Raw genomic sequence first — 17,335 nt, forward strand, 5'->3', positions numbered from 1 at the left:
AAAAAACGCCATAGGTGAGGATCGACCCCACAGCATTTTATATCCAGTGTACCGTACTTGGGCTAATTCCCAACTCCTGCCCACCATTGGCTCTCGCCCATCTCGACAGCTTCCTCTGTGCGTGTGCCGATGGATATCCGTGAAAGTAGAGAAGAAGCGACCGCCAAAATGACGGCGTCGACCACTTTCACTCTCTTCTCCTCGAAGGACCAGAGAATCCCATTGATAATCAAAAGCTAAAAGAGCGGGATAACCCAATAACCGCCCAAGAGAAGTCGTCTATCAACTGAACGATTCTTGGTGTAGGCATGCTTGCACCCGCTTGCTAACGATGGGTCAAGAATATCCCTGATGTACGCATCCAACAGTCTATCTAGTGTCTTCAAGGCAAACTGATCGGCCTAAAGTCCTTGGGAGTGTCCCGATTTCCTCGCCTTGGGAATGAAAACGACTCATATAGACCGATCTCTCGATTTAAGGTATTGGGCCCATGAAAAGCGCGTATATTGTCCGATTTCATTAAAATTGGGGACAGTAAGTTATGTAAGCTCCTCAACATCCTTGTTTTATTTGGCATAGATTGGTCTAGATTTGGAAATAGCTGTCATAAAGACCGATCTCTCAATTAAGGTCTTGGGCCCATAAACAGCCGTATTATTTGGCCGAATTCGCTGTAATTTGGTATAGCGAGTTGTATTAGGCCCCTCGATATCCCGGTTTAACATACCGATCTTCCGATTTAAGGTTTTAGGCCTTTAAAAGGTGAATTTATTAACCGATTTCTCTGAAATTCAGCACAATAAGTTCTGTTAGGCCCTTCGACATTCGTACCGAGTTTGGTTAGGATCGTTTTTTTATACAGCTGCTCTATATACCGATCTCACGATTTAAGTTCTTGGGAAAATAAAACACATTTATTATTCGGTTTCGCTGAAATTTGACACACTGGACTGTGTTAGGCTCTTCGACATTCATTTTCAATATGGTTCCGATCGGTCTTTATTTGGGTAAAGCTTTCAGATACATATGTATACGCATCTCCTGATTTAAGTCCTTGGTGCAATGAGTTGTGTTAGTCCTTTGCATAGCCTTCCTGAATATGGTGGAGATCGGACTATATCTGGATATATCTAATATGGCGTATTCGACGAAAGGTGGTTAATATATATATCCGCGGTGGTAGGTATCCAAAGTTCGGGCCGGCCAAACTTAATACCTTTTTACTTGTTTTAATGTAGTCCTGCGTTATGTTTAATCTTTATGACTAATTTTATTTGTGTGTTGATGTCTTCAGTTTTGAAGTTTCTTTTTTATTTCTATGCCATAGAGCGGACGTGTGTATTTCCAAGATAGTTTCCACCTCCCTTCGCTACGAAGTTAACATGCGAAGAAATTCACACACAGATACTCCTTGTCGAGCTAGCTTATATCGGCAATGGCGCTGTTGGTGTATATGGCTTCGGTTTGCAGCAACATCATCTTCGACAAAGTCATAAATTTAACTTTCCATTTTCATTTCACGTACTCTTATTTATTATTCAACAATTTCAAGCTGGCCGATATCTGAACCGACCACATACAAGTAAACCACCTTCTGCCACAGCCCCGCCTGCTAAGAGTCGGCTAGGTAAGATAAAACCTGGCATCAAGAGAAATAAAGAAAATAAAACAAAACGACTCCAAAAAGATTGAAATAGTACCAGTTTCCACGTCAACCAAAGCAGGACAGACTCATAGAGTGAATGGGCCATGGCGATGCTATGGCATTACGCATTTATGTTAACATTTGTCTTCATTTCTATATGGGCACATGCTGTGGAAAGCGACCGGCATATTCAGTGCTCAACCTTTGCGGCGGTACTATGTGCAATCGAACGAGGAAGCATTTTGATAAGTTTCGAATTCCATTACACCATCCTGCATTATCCTTAGCCACCGTTAATATCTTTCTCAGTTATGGATGAGTTGTTTACAGGAAGCATAAAACCAATTGCACAGTAGTGCGGCATTCCAGCCCCTCTCCTCCTCCGTAGTTTAGACAAGGACGGTGTCGATTGATTGTAAATTATGTTTTGTGGCAACTGATATGCATATTAAATTGCATTGTAATCTTGTTTTGTTCCTTAGCTTTACATCATAATCCGAAGACGATTCATGCTCTTCCACAGAGGTTCTCGTATCTCCAGGAACTTTAACAAAAGATTGGAAGACGTTAGGGTGCAGAATAACATTCGGAATTAAACAAAATAATCAATTTAGAAAATTGTTACTTACACACCAATCTAGAAGATATTTATTCATGCTCTCTGGTAAATCTTGAAAATGTTTATTATTGATATTTCAAAGTTATTCTATATTATGCGTATACTTGGTCGATTTGTTTCGATTCAATCGAAATCATGAAAAAAAAACATTTAAATAAATGAACAGTAGATGAAATGACAACATTATTAAAGAAAGTGTCTATAAGCAAACTGCCAAATGCTCATCACTAATTCGGTGGCATATCTCTAAGTGATGCATTATATTTGAAAATGATTTTGGAAATCTGCCCTCGAACAGGGAGACTTCACTCATATTAATGAGGTGTGATCGAATCAAGTTTTTCTCAATTTAACAGACCTATTTTTGGCAGCCGAGTCTTTAAGTAAAAATAACTATAAATATATTCATAATAAATATGGTTCAGCAAACAGCAGTTCAGCAACATTCAATGTATCGTCTCAAACGAGGCAAATTCGTTTGCTAATGCAGCAACTATAGTTTGTCAGTTCAGCGGTAATATGTGCCAATAGTTTTGCAGATTTTGCAGTTGAACAGTAGATTTTGTAAGTTAAAGTAGCAAACTGAAATATTTGTTAAAACAACGGTCCTATGTTCGCTAAAACAACATTCATATATGCTTTTCCATTTTCAACAGACAAAACTTGCAGATTTCGTTGAATTATTCACCACCATCATATTTTCATATTATTTTGATATATTTATAAAAGCTTCATTTATTGCCCGAATCGACTGAAACTCAGAACAGTGAGTTGCTTTATATCCCCATTTCCCAACTCGAATATGGTCCACTTCGACCATATTTAGATATAGCTGCCATATAGACTAATCTGTCGATTGAGGGTATTTTACTAATAACAGCCGCATTTGTTGCCCGATTTTGCTCAAAACTAGATCAGTATATTATACTGAGTTCCACAATATTCGATAAATGTAGAACACCGGTTTAAAGTTTGTGCCCTGTTTATATGTAAGTTAAGACAAGGGAAAACGTCATATTTCAAATATCCTCAATTTGTGAACCGAATGCGAATACTGAAAAATTGGAAAAAACTTAAATTTAAAACTAATAAAACGGCATTAAGTTTAGCCTGGTCGAACTTTGGATACCCACCTACTCGGATATACATATTAAAAATCTTTCATCATGATACAGTGAAAAATTCATCATTTATGATCCCATAGCACCTATATTTAGTAATTATAGTCCGATCCGTACCGTTTTCAAGAAGGTTAGGTTAGGTTAAGGTCTAACACAATTCATTGTACGACATTCATCGGTTAAAAAATTCACCTTTTATGGGCCTAAGAATTTAAATCGGGAGATCGGTATATGTATATGACAGGTATATCGAAATATAGACCGATTTGAACGATATAGAACACGAATCAAAAGCCTACACAAAACCATTCATTGATGACTGTTTTTACTGAACTCATGAATGCTGAACCTACATGATGTTGTATTTCAAGACTACTGTAGAGCGAGACACTGAAGATAGAGTAAACCGAACAAGTTGCTGTTGAGTAGATAATTTTGAAAAACAACCACAATTCAGTGTTTGACAGTATTTATATATCGAATTCTTCGTTGCTACAGTGAGATATGAGATATAACTCGCTGTGCACTGAGAAATATGAAAGCGTCTCGCTGTCATTTTCAAAAAATTTGAACTAATCACACAAGTCGTTTGCAAACTGTTTGTTTTCTCATATAAAAAATTAGACGTGTGAGTGATTACCCATGCTTTAAATCGGGAGAAATCGGCTATATCCAAATATATATCATCGCGACATAATCGAGGCGACAATAGGAAACCTGAAAACAAGCGAAGAGGTTTCCGATCATATATCTGAGACGAAACTTGAGGTCGAGTGCAAGGCACCGCTGCCAGCGGCACAGTCTTGGACTGACGGAACCCTAGTATTGCCGTCTGGAAGATCATGTTACACCCATGGTTCAAAGCTGGGGGACAGAGTGAGCCTGGGGGGTCTACATTGAGTACCCAGTTAATGAGATCTCTTTTCGACTGTCTGACCATAATACGGTCAGACAGTCGATTCCGTGATCGCTCGGAAATCCATTTTCAAACTTAATCTGCCTATGGACAAAGTTTCAGCTCAATATATCTATTTTTAATGACTGTAGCGTAATTTCAACAGACAGACACAGTGCGTCTGTCGGACAGACAGTCAGACAGATGGACATGGCTATCGTTTTCGATTTTTACGACGATCAACAGTAGATACACTTTAAAAGGTCGGAAATGGATATTTCGATGTGTTGCAAACGGAATGATAAAATGATTATACCCCCATCCTTCGGTGGTGGGTATAAAATTTAAAACCGTGTTAAGTTCGGCCGAGCAGAATCTTGGGAACCCACCACCATGGATTCTGCCAAAAATGTCTAGATACCAAATTTCTAACAAATCAGGCAGAAATCAGAATTTTAAACCAGCCATACTTGGTACGATTGTTGCAAGTCGTAACGAAACACTAATGCCGATCGAGAGATCGGTTTAGATGGGAGCTGTATCAGGTTTTAGACCTATTCGCAAATTAATTTAGTTTGTGATTGTACGGTTTTGATGAAACCAAATTATGAACATTAAGCCAATCAAGATCATCACTAAGTTTGGAATTTAAAGTGACATTTTGGCTTATGTCTTTTGAAATTAAACAAAAAGAAAACTGTTCAAGCGCTTATTAAACGCTAAGTACAAAATATAAAAATCAAATGACCCAAGCGTTAGAGTGGTATCTGAAGATGATAATGCACAAAGTATGAATTATTATTAGCGTATTCTTCTTTTTTTTCAATACGAATGTGCATACACGTAAAGCGCTTTACCAGTTGTTTCTTCTATTTATACGTGAATTAATATTCACATGGTCATGGCCACAACAAGTGTTCAGAAGTACACAAATACTTGAACGTTTATGACATATGACCAGTATTGACGGTTGCATTTGTATGTTTTGAAGCCACAGAGACCTGTTACCTCTTCAAGCCATAGCTGCAATTCTTAGAAACCAAATCCACATGTTCCAAAGCCAATGTTGGTTGCACTCACCTTCTGAAGCATTTTTAAGGGAACACTTGCGTTGAATATTTTCCAAGGTCATTGCATTTTATTCATCTTCTTTTATTTCTTTCACGTTTTAAAGCTAACAGTGGGATAGTCATATAAAAAATTAGTATGTTTTTGAAATAAAAAAATAGAATGTTTTTTTCCCCACTAAATATGGCTGGTTACTTCTCAATAGTGAAAACATGTCTTCAATTTAATAAGTTAAGCAATATATGCTGTAAACGATGTGTTTTTAATATGCTCCACAAGAGTATTTCGCAGTAGGTCCGTTAGGATATGCCAGCTTTGTCTTTAATCAAGCATTAGTGTTATCTATTTGATAACAAGTATTGTATAACTATACCTTATTGAACTGAAAGGAGCTACAACATCCCTGTTAATAGAAGATATGTAGACGCTTCTAAACACATGACTCAACTGGAGGACTAAGTAATATCTTCTCAGGCACCCTGGCAATCATTATATCACTGGAGAACGTGTTTCTGATTTCAAAAAGAGCACTTGTCTTAACGCAGGCATAGAATAGAAATCTCACTAAAGGTTTCTGCAGAAACTGTGAGTAAAAGGAAAATATTGGTTGAATGGGTAGCCTACACCGAAAATAATGACTGCAAGAAAAATTCAACAACTTTATTTGAATGTGGAAAGAGTTGATGCTTAACAATTTTGTAATTGAATTAATGATTTTAGTTGTTTTTTAATTAATTATTTTAGTTGTTTAAGGGCATCTGTTTATACTTAACAAAGAACAAAAAATTGTTTTTTGAGTTAGTTGTTGGTAGATCCATTCAAACGTATGCTGCTCAAGTTTTGGCATCCTCTTATTTTGAAGAAATTAATACACTGCAGAGATATTTTTTGGATTTTACGAGTACAAAGTTTCACACCAAACTATGTGTTGATGTTGGAAACTGATGTAGAAGATACCCAGATTTATACTCTCGGATTACATTTGAAGTATAATGAGAAATAACGGTACCACCATGAACAATGCTGGCTCCCGAAACAATTATCTAACATTATATTGCGGAAAAATACATTATGGGAAAATAACTACCCTGTCCCAAAACTTTAGCGTACAGTGGGACCAATCGACTTCATGTTTAACTAACTGGAGGGCTTTTTGCAAAAATCTACTCAGCAGTATCCTATATATAAAAATCAATTTGTGTTTGTTTGTATGTTTGTGTGTTCCTTATAGACTCAGAAACGGCTGAACCGATTTTCTTGAAATTTTCACAGATGGTGCTTAATGATCCCGTGGTGAAAATAGGTTACTACATTTTTTGATATCTGAAGGGGGGCGGACCCTACCCCTTACCCTAATTTTCAGAAACGCTAGATCTCGGAGATGAGTGGTGCGATTTAAGCGAAATTATGTGTGCTCTCATATAGTACCCTGAAAATAGAACTTTATAAATTTGGTATCCAAATTTCGGATTGGGTACCTAGGGAGCCGCCCCACCCTAAAACCTACCAAACATATATTTAGACCTATCACGACAATATGGAAATCAAATGAAAGGTATTTAGGATAAGAAAACGTATCTGATATCCAATTGTCGAACCAAGTACTAGGAGGACCACCCCAACCCCCTAAACACCCCTATATCGGACATATTTACCGACCATGGCAATATGGGACTCAAATTAAAGGTATTTGAAATTAGAAAACAAATTTGATAACCAATTTTGGGGCCATGTGTTTGGGGCGCCTCATCCTGTAAACTCCCCTCAAAACCAATGGCAATATGGGGTTTAAATAAATGGCATTTGAGAGAAGAGCACGATGCTGATATTTTTCAGGGTCACCGCACCCCCGAAAACACCCCTAAATCAGATATCATGAGAATATCGGGCTGAAATAAAGTATTTTACGAATTTTGTACATCCACATCCAAACTTACATCGGTCGTCAGAAGAGTTATAAGAGAAACCTTCTTGTAAAATTTTGTGAAGATGGGTTAACAAATCACTAAATTATTGAGTATTATTCAAAATCGGACGAAAATATATATGGGCGCTGCATCTAAATCTGAAGCGATTTCTATTAAATTCAAAAGCAATACCGGGAGTCATAATGGAATTCCTTGAGCCAATTTCGTTTGAATCGGTTAACAAATGACCAAATTATTGCATTACTAGTCCAAATCGGACGAACATGTATACGGCAGCTATATCTAAATCTGAACCGATTTCTATGAAAATCACGAATAATATCAAGACTTATAAAGAGAATCCCTCCTGCAAAATTTCATGAGAATCGGTTTACAAATGGCAATATAATTGCAATTTTAGTCCAAATCCAACGAACATATATAAGGGCGCTATATCCAAATCTGAACCGAGTGGGGCACAAATGTCGACTGATTTGAATATTCTAATTAAACCAATCCAAATTATACACATGATGAGCTCAAAAAAATCTCATTAATATACCAACACATATGGCAAATTTTCCAAATATGCACATCTAAAAAAACAAAACAAAAATCGCCGAGTTAGGTCAGGAGTCTAGATTCCAGAGTTATCAAATTCCTTGTTTCTAAATTCCATATCACTGTGCAATTTCAGATTCTATCACAATGTGTTCTGCATGCACTTTTCGATGCTCCGTCCATGTCCCCTGTTTATGTTTGTGGCTGGACATTAGGGAACCTTTAATTTGTCGTCTGCCGTCATAAGTCGTCATTAGCATAAGCATTACCACTTGTCAATGTGTTGATGGAAGTGCGGCTGTATGCATGCATGTATGGATCCAGCCTGCATCTAAAAGCCACAGACAAGACAAATAACATCGCATTTAAGTGCCTGCCCTAAGCTTAAGTTGGTTCGCTTAGGTAGGGTTGCGGCAGCTGCTTCCCTGACTCACCCATCTTTTTTTGTAATAATTTTTAAATGTTTGCAATTTGTTAGTGGCGTAAAAATATGCCTGTCCTCGTCTCAAGAAAATGAGTTTTGCCTCTCTTCTTTTTACTTTGGGTTATTGAGAATGGCCAACATAGGAAATTTTAATTAGTAAAGGTTTCTGGTTTGAAGCCTTACAATCAATGGAGGGATGTGTTGGCTCGAAGTGACCCGTATAGCGTAGAGGCTTAACCAACATTACAGAACCATCCATAAATCCTTTAATTTCCACATTGTGATGGGAAAGCATTCCATTGGTCCAAAAACGAACCATGAATCATGGGAGATAGTGCCACCACTTGACTTACCCCACGATAGAGCATGATGTAATCTCCCCGATACCTTGGAGCAAAGCTCTTCTTTGTAATGGAGGACAAAGAGCTTATTCAAATAAATTATAAACAAAACGTTTTAGGAATTTCAAGTTGGAAATGTCAAATTGTCAACTGGCAATGTTGACATATTACCACGTACATGAAAACATAAAAAAGTATGTTGGGACCACTTCAAAGTCCTACCCTAGGCTCTTTTACAATTGCCTGACAGATGGCGGCAGCGGCGGTGGCAATAAAGGCCGGCCAAAGACTCGCTTAAATGGGGATGGCTTAGAAAAGCGAACACAACAAAGAAAATGCTGCACAAGTGCTGAGAACACTTTAAATACAGATTAAAAACGATTTATGTACGTGAATATGCCGGCACGCATGCGTAGAGAATCATTCAAGCAATTGTACCTGTGATCAGTAAAACGGTTTTATTTATAAGAATCAGAGTTCGGAATTATTTTTTGGTCTTGGCAATGGATTGACATGTATCTGAAAATATATCCCAACTTGGCCTCAGGGCCACTCGACACATCTTCGCCTCTTTTCCGTATAATTATATTTTGATAGATTTGCTTACAGTGTGCTGAACAAAGCATGCTTAAAACTAGTTTAAGGCAATATTTCAGAAAAATTATAAACTTCGTTTCAATGTTAATAGCCATGGGTAAGCTGCGGTTGTTAGTTTGAGATTGATGGCTAAGTTGGGTTGATTGGTTAACTCATTGTTAAAATCCAATTTAACTGTTGTGAAGACGTACGAAGATGGGGTTTTTCATAACGCTTCTTTACTATGTTCATAGTTTTAAGCTCTTTATCGTCGTTTTGCCTTCTCTCCGTTCATTTGAAGGCAATATTTGTTGTACGAAGGTTAAACCAAATCCAAAATATAAAATTAACATTTTTGAGAAGTCAAAAGATATATATTTTGCGTAAAGTGCAAAAAAAACATGTAACATCAAATTGTACGATTATGTTTAAATCCTTCATTAACTATCTAATTGGTCATTACTATGTAATGCAAATCCACAATCAAACTCCTTTGGACATTTTGGACCATAGTGATATCACAAAAATGAGATTTTGCGGTATGCCTTCTAGTTCATCTCGTTAAAAACCAATCCAAAGTGGAATTTTAAAACTACATTTGTTATTTTAATCACTTTACCATTTACACAGGAGTTTTACTAATAGTTTCCCTATCTTCAACTTTCTTGCTCCTTTTCCGAAATTTCTACATTCAAGTTTGACGATCAAATGTGTCCCAATTCAGTTCTGCCATATAAATTTACACTAGGAAATCTGGGTTGTTCCCAATTCCGAACTGGTGACAATCTACCATCCAAAGTAGAAGATTCTAATATCTTAAGACACGCTTCACTGTATAGTAGATGTTGACGTACAATGAACACTTAGTGGAGTGAACATCTTTTTGTAGCCCCAAAGCAGAACCGATTAAGAAAAAAGTGAAAGCGCGTTAAGTTCGGCTAGTTCCAATCTCATATACCCTCACCATGGATGGATCCTGCCAAATTTCAGCTAATAACACATTAATTTCATTACATTGGAGCTTAAAAAATCAATTCGAGTGATACGATTATTTGGGAGTTTTTTAGATTAAGTTACTATTCTGACCTTATTTGTTATAATGTGCACAGTTTCAGTAAAATCAGATAATAAATGCCCCTTCTAGGCAATGCTGCCAGGCTTTTTTTTCGCAATATATCGTCAATGTTGAGAAAAAAAAACAGTAAAAATCGTCAAACATTTTCGAAAATCGTCACAAAACTGTCTTTCTTTTAAATTGCTCCAACTCAATTTAAACGCGATATTCGAAGGGTGGAAGCCCAATGTAATGTCTTTGACTTCTTCTAATATATATTCAATAAAAACTTAAATGGAGGTATACTAATTTCATCATCCTATTCGTACCTCCTTGAAATATTCGTCTAAGACCTCATAAAGTACATATATTATTGATCGTCATGATGTTTTAAGTCGATCTAGCCATGTCTGTCCGTCCGTCTGTATGTCGAAAGTACGCAAACTTTCGAAGGAGTAAAGCTATCCGCTTGAAATTATGCACAAATACTTCTTATTAGTGTAGGTCGGTTGAGATTGTAAATGGACCATATCGGTCCATGTTTTGACATAACTGCCATATAAACCGATCTTGGATCTTGACTTCTTGAGCCACTATAGGGCGCAATTCTAAGTACGTGCTAAGTATGGTTGAAATCGGACCATAACCTGATATAGCTGTCATATAAACCGATTCTTATCGGATTTGGCTGAAATTTTGCACGACGTGTTTCGTTCTGACTTCCAACAACTGTGCTAAGTATGATTGAAATCGGTCCATAACCTGATATACAAACCGATCTTGGATTTCAACTTCTTGAGACTCTAGAGGACGCAATTGTTATCGGATTTGGCTGAAATTTTGAATGACTTCCAACAACTGTGCTAAGTACGGTTCAAGTCGGCCCATAACCCGGTATAAGCCATATAAACCGATCTGGCTGAAAATGTGGATGATGTGTTTTGTTATGACTTTTAACAACTGTGTTAAATATGGTTCAATTCGGTACAGATCTTGACTTCTTGAGCTTCTAAAGAAAACAATTATTATCCGATTTGGCTGCAATTTTGTATGATGGATTTTGTTTTGATGGAAAGATACAAATCGAGCAACTCGTGAAAATTATTCAAAATCTACATCGGATCTTAAAGTTAAACAATCCCTAACATTGAAAGTGAGCAATCATCCGTCGGTTTAGATTTGGATATAGCTCGCATATATATGTTCGTCCGATTTGCAGTAATAATGCAATAAAATGGAAATATTTTAATCGATTCTCTCGAAATTTTCCAGGACGAATTTTCTCTTGACGCTCGACATTACTGGTGAACTTCATGGAAATCGGTTCAGATTTAGATATAGCTCTCATATATATATTGCCTGATTTTAACTGCTAGAATCACAGCTAGCGCAAAATTTTGCACAATGTGTTCCACGTCGACTATCACAATACATGACAATTTCGCTTGAAATCGATTCGGATTTAGATATAGCTTCCATATATATGTTCATCCGATTTTGAAAAATATACCAATACAGTGATCATTTGTTAATCGATTCTCTCGAAATTTGGCAGCAAGGATTTTCTTATGACTCTCGACATTACTGGTGAATTTCATAGAAATTCATTGATTTCATAGAAAGAAAAAAAATTTAGATATAGCTGTCATATATGTATATCGCCCGATCTTCACTCATAATAAAGTGCCCATTTGTTAATCGATTCCTTTGTAATTTGGTAGGAGGGATTTTCTTATGATTTTCAACATTACTGGTGAATTTCATAGAAATCGGTTCAGATATAAATATAGCTGCCATATATTTATATCGACTGATTTTCCCTTCTAGAGCCACTGCAAGCGCATTTATTGACCAATCTTGCAAAAATTTTGCACAACACTTTCCTCGTCGACTACCACAATGTTGGAGAAGTTTTCTCGAAATCGGTTCGGATTTAGTGGGGAGGGCGGGTGCTCGGGCCCATGCCCACTCAAAATGATTTTGTCTGAAGAAAAAAATTATTCTTAACAGAAAATGTTAGTAATATTTTTTAAAATTAAAAAATTTCATATTTATAATAAATTTCATATATTTTGCTGAGGCCAGGGACGCCTTAAAATTATTTTTCTTAAGGACAAAATTGTAATGACATTTAAAAAAAAAAACAAAACTTTAATTAAATGTTTCTAAAGACGAAATTTCAACGTAACATTCTAATAACAAAACTTTAGCAGGGGCCGGACACCTCCGAAATATTTTTTAAAGACATTTTAGTAAAATTTTTTCTAAAAAAAAAAAATTTTCTAAAGATTAAATTCTAATGAATTTTTTTACGGACTAAATTTCAGCGAACCTCGAGACTAATTTTTAAAGCCAAATTTCAATAAAAATGTGCATTTTGCGAAACTACATTTTGCATAAACATATGTAAAGACTTTTTATTATGGTTATCTGTCCGAAACAATATTTTCATAAAAAAAAATTTCTAAGACAAATTTCAATAAATATTTTTAAAGAGAAAATTTTTACCCATTACGTCTGACCCTCGATTCCGTTGCCCGATTTAGATGAAATTTTATATATTCATAATTTAGAGGGTTTATAATGACGTAGCAATTTTTTTTAAATACTTTGAATTTTAAAAATTTTTGGAAAAAATAACCCTTTTTAGCGAAGAAAGCTGGATTTAATGATTTTGGCATAAAATCGCACCTGCTGCCAAAAAAGTAGGATTTTTGCCATAAATTTAATTGTTTAATATAGAAACCGCAACAAGACACTAAAACGGATTCTAGAAATCTCACTCCTAAGAATGTTGGGAAATTTTTTCGTTTGATTTTTGGGATAAAAAATATTGCCGACTTTCGACAAGCCAATTCTCTCCCAAAACATGAAGGGAAAAATTGTTGTAACTGGTTTCAGTCGTCCACTTTACGCCAATCCAAATTTCATTATAATAACTCTTTCCTAATTCGGGCTAGCATTTTTCTAAGTCAGCTCAATTTTTGGGTATTTTTTTAAGTCCTAATCGTAATGCAATTTTTTCAAAAGAAAAAATTTTTGTGATTGTTTCAAACGAAAGGTTGTTAAAAGTTTCTTTAAGTTTTCTTGCCAATTTTTTTTTATACGAATTGCTCCGAATGACAAACATTTAACAGAAAATTTTTTAAGACATAATTCTATATGAATTTTTCTCTTAATCCTCGTTTTATTATTTTAATAGATTTTTTATCTGTAGAAAAAATTACTTAAAAAATGTCTTTAAATGAAATATTATGCTTGTTAGTCTGAAAAACTTTTCCAATGAATAATTAGTAATTTAATTATAAATTATTTGAGGACAATTTCAAAACAACGAAACGATCACTCAGATTAATTTACATTTTAAAATAATTATTTCAAATAAAACATTGTCATTTCTTACTTGGAATTCCTAAATTCACAATACAGTATTTAAGGCAATTGATATGGAGCCCATAGTCATGTAGGAACGAAAATTCTAGTAGTAGTTTTTTGATTCTGTTGGCTTTGACCGTAGGTTTGAGCACAGTGAAATATAATTTAAAACATTTTAAAATATACTTTTTGATTTTCTTCCACGAAAATCTTTTTACAATGAAAAGATTTTACGAATAATGATTTCTTTATGTGTTATGTACGAAAGTCTTTAAAGAAATTCGGCGAGTCAAATTGCATATTTACAAAAAGGTGGGTATTAAGTTCGTGTTTCACAGTGAAATACCAGATTTTTCACGATTACTTTTTTGAAAAACAATAAAAATATCACTGATAACATAACACTTCTATTAAAATTTTATCATAAATAATGGGAATGCCCTAATAAATGAAATCAGAAAGTCTTTTTGCTTCAAAATCGTTTATCTACAAAAAGTTATCGTAAAAACTATTCATTTCCACTGTGAAACACGAACTTAATACCCACCTCAAGTGAGAAAATGTACTAAAATAGTATTAGTCAGCAGATTTTTATCTATCAAAGCAAGTTAATATTACACTTACGTTTTTCGCTAGGTCATTTGATATCAATTAGTATACAAAGAAAGAAAAAAGTTTTCAATGGCAATAACGTAGAAATCTCTTCTCCTGTTCTACCATCTTCTCCTATTTCATCTCCAATAAATTAAGAACGATTTTAATTAAGTTCGAAAAAGAAATTAGCGACAACATTTAAACAGAATGTAGATGGTTCTTTGTATAAATTTGTCGAAATTTGTTTTTTTTAAATTTTTAACAATTACAGTTGCTTAATGTTAAAAACTAGTTTAAGAGCAAAAGAAAATATTTCATCAAAACACTGAAGCTGATTCGCCGAAACTTTCACTATAAAACTAAGATATTCGCAAAGACAAGCACATTTTGAATGCTTTGATATGGAGCTCATAATTGTCATATATACCGTGGGTTTATATGATAAATTTTTTACCGGACTATGACGAAACCACCCTACCATGTGGAGGGTAACCAATATCGGCCCCGCCGAACTTAATGTCTTTTTAGTTGTTTAGTCCTTATACTATGTTCAGACCGAAGCTGTTTTGAGCAAACGACTCGTTTTCCCTTTAAAATGCTCTGAAAACGACTCGATTTTCCTCTACAATTTGTTGGGGCAAAACGATTCATTTCCCACATAAACGAGTCTTTCCAAGCATGTCAGTCCAAATAAATGGCTAAATTGTGCTTAATAAACACAGTTCTGAATAATGTCAACAAAAAATAATTGAACTTTTTCCAAAAAAAAATAAAGTAAAAGTGTGTTAAGTTCGGCCGGGCCGAATCTTATATACCCTCCAGCATGGATCGCATTTGTCGAGTTCTTTTCCCGGTGTCTCTTTTTAGGCAAACAAAGGAAAGGAAGGGATAAAAGAAAAGAATTGCTATACTATTGGAGCTATATCAAGTTATGGTGCGGTTCGAACCATAATGGAATGAATTTTGGAGACCACAGTAGAAGTCATTGTGAAGAATTTCAGCCAAATCGAATAAGGATTTCGCCTTTAAGGGGCTCAAAAAGTTAAATCGGAAGATCGTTTTACAAGGGAGCTGTATTAGATTATAGACCGATTCAGACCGTATTTGACACGAATGTTGAAGGTCATGGGAGAAGCCGTTGTACCCAAAATCAGATAATAATTGCGCCCTTTAGAGTCTCAAGAAGTCAAGATCCCATACCGGTTTACATGGCTGCTATATCAGGTTATGGACCGATTTGAACCGTACTTTGCACAGTTGTTGAAAGTCATAACGAAACACGTCGTGCAAAATTTTAGGATTGGATTTGCGCCCTTTAAAGGGTCAATAAGTCGAGACCTCAGATCGGTTTATATGACAGCTACATCATCATATGGCAGCTATATCAGGTTAAGAGCCGATTTGAACCATACTTAGCACAGTTGTTGAAGATCATAAAAAAAAGAACGCATGCTAAATTTCAGCCAAATCGGAAAAATCGGTTTATATGGCAGCTATATCAAAACATGGACCGATATGGACCATTTTCAATCCCATCCGACCTACACTTATTAGAAGTATTTGTGCAAAATTTCAAGCGGCTAGCTTTACTCCTTCGAAAGTTGGCGTGCTTTCGACAGACAGACGGACGGACATGGCTAGATCGACATAAAATGTCATGACGATCAAGTATATATATACTTTATGGGGTCTGGGACGAATATTTCGAGGAGTTACATACAGAATGACAAATATAGTAAAGGGTATTAACATTATAAAATAAACAAATATTTTTAAGAGAAAGCAAGAACAACTAAATATAAATAATAATGCACTATAACATTTATGATGAAGTGTGAAAAGTGCAATTTCCAAAACATCGCAATTAGTGTGAACGGTTGAGATGTTTTTCAAAACGACATTAGCAAAACCAGTCAATGTAGACCTTTACCTTGCTCTCTAAAATGGCCCGAATGGAAAAGTCCAACGGCGACACATTTGGCAAATTGGACGGGCACAGTATGGACGAACTAAAGAGCGGACCATGATTTTTTAGGCATTCTAAACTTGCGCGTGCTTTATGTGACAGTGCCTATTTTTTTACACCCTCCACCATAGGATGGGGGCTATACTAATTTCGTCATTCTGTTTGTAACACCACGAAATTTTCGTCTAAGATCCTATAAAGTATATATATTCTTGATCGTCATGAAATTTTAAGTCGATCTAGCCATGGCCGTTCGTCTGTCCGTCCGTCTGTCTGTCGAAAGCACGCTAACACTCGAAGGAGTAAAGCTATCCGCTTGAAATTTTGCAGAAATACTTCTTTTTAGTGTAGGTTGGGATTGTAAATGGGCCATATGGGTCCATGTTTTGATAAAGCTGCCATATTAACCGATCTGGGATCTTGTCTCCTTGAAATTTTGCATGAGGTGTTTTGTTATGATTTCCAACAACTGTGTTGAGTATGGTTCAAATCGGTCCATAACCTGATATAGCTGTCATATAAACCGATCTGGGGTCTTGACTTCTTGAGCCTCTGGAGGGTGCAATTCCTATCCGATTTGATAGGTAACCTGATATGATAGATTGATAACCTGATATAGCTGCCATGTAAACCGATCTGGGATTTTGACTTCTTGAGCCTCAAGAAGGCCTAATTATTATCCGATTGGCTGAAATTTTGTGCAATGGCTTCTTCCATGACCTCAAACGTATGTGTTAAATATGGTCTGAATCGGTCTTTTGCCTAATGCAGCTCCCCTATAAATCGATCTCCTATTTTACTTCTTGAGCCCCTAAAAGGCCCAATTCTTATTCGATTCGGCTGAAATTTTACACATATACTTCTACTGTGGTCTCCAAGATTCAATTCAATTAGCAAAGCAATTATTTTCTTTTATCCTTTGTTTATCTTTCTTAACTTTACTTAAGTTTCCCATTACAAAACAATTTTTCCTCTAGCCGAACGCAGAATAGATTTCCAAGCGCCTCGATCTCAAACGCTCCTTCTATAATCTCTGATACTATGTTTCGAGATATCTTTCTCCGTTTGGACACACCATCGGAATTTGTCAATCCGTTATGTACAACCGGCTGCCGGCTGGATTGACGAAACAGTGGTATTTTGAAGCGTTTAACCATGCACAGAAAAAAATATCTCTTAGAAAAAACCA

At 35.8% G+C, this 17,335-nt stretch overlaps 1 protein-coding gene and 1 long non-coding RNA gene across 4 annotated transcripts in view; one reads left to right on the forward strand and one right to left on the reverse strand.

Annotated features, from left to right (window-relative positions):
• Window positions 1–17,335, forward strand: part of LOC106085256 (protein prickle) — a 571,237-nt gene that overhangs the window by 469,702 nt on the left and 84,200 nt on the right. The gene's annotated exons all lie outside the window — the stretch shown is intronic.
• On the reverse strand, window positions 1,352–2,379 carry LOC106085260 (uncharacterized). Its single transcript, XR_001220915.2, has 3 exons — window positions 2,275–2,379; window positions 1,701–2,189; window positions 1,352–1,639 (listed from the first exon to the last, which is right to left on the reverse strand). It is a non-coding gene; the product is annotated as an uncharacterized LOC106085260 (long non-coding RNA).

Source organism: Stomoxys calcitrans, chromosome 5 (assembly GCF_963082655.1).
Source record: "Stomoxys calcitrans chromosome 5, idStoCalc2.1, whole genome shotgun sequence".
Lineage (NCBI taxonomy): Eukaryota > Metazoa > Arthropoda > Insecta > Diptera > Muscidae > Stomoxys > Stomoxys calcitrans.